This window comes from Geospiza fortis, unplaced genomic scaffold, assembly GCF_000277835.1.
Source record: "Geospiza fortis unplaced genomic scaffold, GeoFor_1.0 scaffold101, whole genome shotgun sequence".
NCBI classification, from domain to species: domain Eukaryota; kingdom Metazoa; phylum Chordata; class Aves; order Passeriformes; family Thraupidae; genus Geospiza; species Geospiza fortis.
Genome location: NW_005054388.1, coordinates 516498 through 519914, shown reverse-complemented (window position 1 = coordinate 519914; position 3417 = coordinate 516498).

Below are 3417 nucleotides of genomic sequence, written 5' to 3'. Positions count from 1 at the left end.
GCTTCCGCCCGCGCCGCAGCGCCACACCGCCCCCTGCCGCCGCGGAGGACCCAGGCACTGCCGAGCCCGCCGCGCGTCTTGTTATTCCTCGTTTTATTGTTCACGGTGCTTTTCGTCATTATTGGAGTCACAGAGCCAGCAGGGCTGGAAGAGACCTTTCAGATCACCCGGTCCAACCATGGTACATGCCACTGTACCCCTAAGCCACTAAACCACATCACCCAGCACCAGGTGTAGGTGCCTGTTGAGCACCTCCAGGGTGGGGACTCCACCGCCTCCCTGGCAACCTGTTCTGATGCCTGACCCCCTAAACAGGGAAAAATATGTTTTAATATTTAATCGGATTCTCCTGCCTCAGCTTAAAGCCATTTCCTCTGGTCCTGCAGACACGGCAGAAGAGACCAGCCCCGTCTCACTACAGCCTCCTGACAGGGGTTGTACAGAGCGAGGAGGTCCCTGCTGAGCTCCTGGAGACTGAACAGCCCCGGCTCCCTCAGCCACTCCTCACCAGACAAGTGTTCTAAATCTCTCTAAACCTTGGTGCCCTTCTCTGGACACACTCCAGCACTTCAATGTCCTTTTTAAAGTGAGGGGCCCAAACCAGCATGCAGAACTCAAGGTGCAACCTATTCCTTTATTCTTTATTAGTAGTTAACTGCCTTTGTAATTACTATTTAAATTTTATTTATTGGTATTTATTCATTTGTTATTTGTATTTGCTATTTTTTTCACCATTTTCCCGCCCTCTGCCCTGCCCTTTTGCAGACCCTTTACACTATTTGTAGTGTCACAAAACTTCTTTTCCATGCGGTGACCCTCAGGGCCTCAGTGTGGGGTTGGAACTCGGCATGGTGCCTTGGATGTGCTCTGATTGTCCTGCTGCATCAGGTGCTGCTGATTTACAGCCTGCAGGTTTCCTGCACTCCCCAACATAGCATGGAAGGATTCCAGACAGTTTCCTGTCCCTGTGTGTAATACTCATCTATTACTGGCACTGTGACAAATGCAAATTAGCCTGGATGGAGGAAAGCCCACACCTCTCCCAGCACAGATCAAGTTGATATTGTCCATTAGTGCGATATAATACATTTAAAGCAGAAAATACATTTTTAATGGAACAAGTCATGAATTTCTTACAAGCCACGAGGTGAAACCTTGCCCCAGGAGGTCTGATGCAGCACCAGCATGCAGCCACGTGGGACCTGCTTCCCAAAATGTTCATAAGCTTCTCGTGAGCCAACAGCTTCTATCTTGAGCTTCTTCTTGATTACTTGTCTGCACATCCCCCTGCTGCACTTCCCTGTCCCACTGCTGGGGAGGTTTGGGTTGGGCTCCTCGATGTTGCTGCTCTGAGCTCCACACATCACAGTTCCCGGGCTGCTGACCCTCAGATGTTGGTGGGCACAGCTGCCTCTGGCCTCTTGGGGGGTCTCCATCAGCTCTGGGCTACAGCTCAGACATGGAAAATGCATCTGAGCACACCTGCAGCCACCCCAGCATCCAGCTGCAGGGGAGCAGAGGGGCTGGCACTGGGCAGTGGGACAGGCTGGTGCACAGGACACTTCCCTGGACAGGTACCAGGGGCTCCAGGTCCAGCCTGGCACCATGCTGGAGCCATGGGGGGCTGCCCCAGCCAATCCTGCCATGCTCAGCACCCCAGGGGACAGGACATGGGGGTATAAACAAGTGTGTGTGCATGCATAGCATTTATTTATATCTAGCATTTATTTATATCTAGCATTTAATTATATCTAGCATTTATTTATATCTACCTCCTAATGTTTATTATATTTATTAATTAATATTTATTATATTTATTCCTAATTTTATTACATTTATCCCTCCTATTTATTATATTTGCCTCCTAATATTATTTATAGCTACCTCAAATATTTACTTGCTGTTGCAGGAAGATGTAAGAGATGCAGCACCGCTGGACCTGAAGCAGGAGGGGTTGTGGTGCCTGGGTGAGGTGATGGGACCTCGACTCACAGCGTGTGGTCAGCAAAATTTTGGCATATATCCCACTTGTGAGCTGGGAATAGTTGATCTCAAAGCCAACATGGAAAGGGTGTGAAAAATTGTGAACCCATACTTAGGCGAAAACCATTGGAGTTTAAACATAATAATCAGGGTACTGAGGAGAGAGGAGGAGGAGTTCAAGGCAAGCACTGTTAAAGGAATTCAATATCAGCTCCTGGAGGATAGACACTACTGCTCTACAAATGACCATTGGAAAGGAGACCAGGCCAGAAATGGGTTCAGTGCAATCACCATCCCTGCACACTGCAGAGAAATCCCTGAGCAGAGAGAACATGATTTTCCTAAGCTCTTAGAAGCAGGGATTAAATACAGCATGTGAGAGGGCTCTTGGCACACTAATGATTTGCTAATTCACAGCCATGACTGAGAGAGGCATTGTGAATTAATTAATCCTTGCAAATTAGGAAGTGAGTAAACATTAAAAAAATCCAAGTTACTTCACTGGGGAAAAGAAAAGTTATTTAGAAAGGCAAGCATGCAGGTGCTTTGCTTAGGAAGGACAGAGCTGAATGGGATCCTGGGCCTTTCTGCTGCAGGTGGGAGGCTCAGGGAACCCTTCATCTCAGCTTTAACTCCTCCCATCACCATCCCGCACTGAAAAATAGCAAAACTGGGGAAAAACAATATGTCAGCCTGTGAAGTTACCCCTTCTTCAAGCAGCTCCATTTTGCTGCCTTCTTTTCTCCCTTCAGCCCTTGCCTCATGCAGGGCAGCCATTCCTTCCTAGGGTGCCATGGCAGCTCTGGGGCTGGTTGCCCCTGGCTCTCCACAAGGCCCTGTAGCCATTTCCTGCTCTATCTTCTCTTTTCCATGGCACACAAAGGCCCTTTCCCCTCGTGGGTTCCTCTCCTGTCCCCACTGTCCTGCTGGCAGCAGGCCCTGAGCGCCCCTCATGTCCCTCACAGGCCCCGATGCCCCTCATGTCCCCTGCAGGCCCTGGGTGCCCCTCATGTCCCACACAAGCCCCGAGTGCCACTCACCTCCCACACAGGCCCCAAGTGCCCCTCATGTCCCACACAAGCCCCGAGTGCCACTCACCTCCCACACAGGCCCCGAGTGCCCCTCACATCCCACACAGGCCCTGAGTGCCCCTCACGTCCCCTGCAGGCCCCAAGTGCCCCTCATGTCCCACGCAGGCCCCAAGTGCCCCCCATGTCCCTCACAGCGTCCCCCCAGCCCTTGCAGCCGGCCATGCACTTTGGGGTGTCACTACACAAAGTTTTACTGGCAGGGTCACAGCTGGAGCTGTGTCACACAGGTGTCACAGGTGTCCAGCAGGAAGCCAGAGCTCCAGCTGTGCTGGGAGCAGGGCAGGGAGCCCTGAGGTAACTCCTGTGCTGTGGGTGTGTCACCCACACCATGGGATGGAGGGGC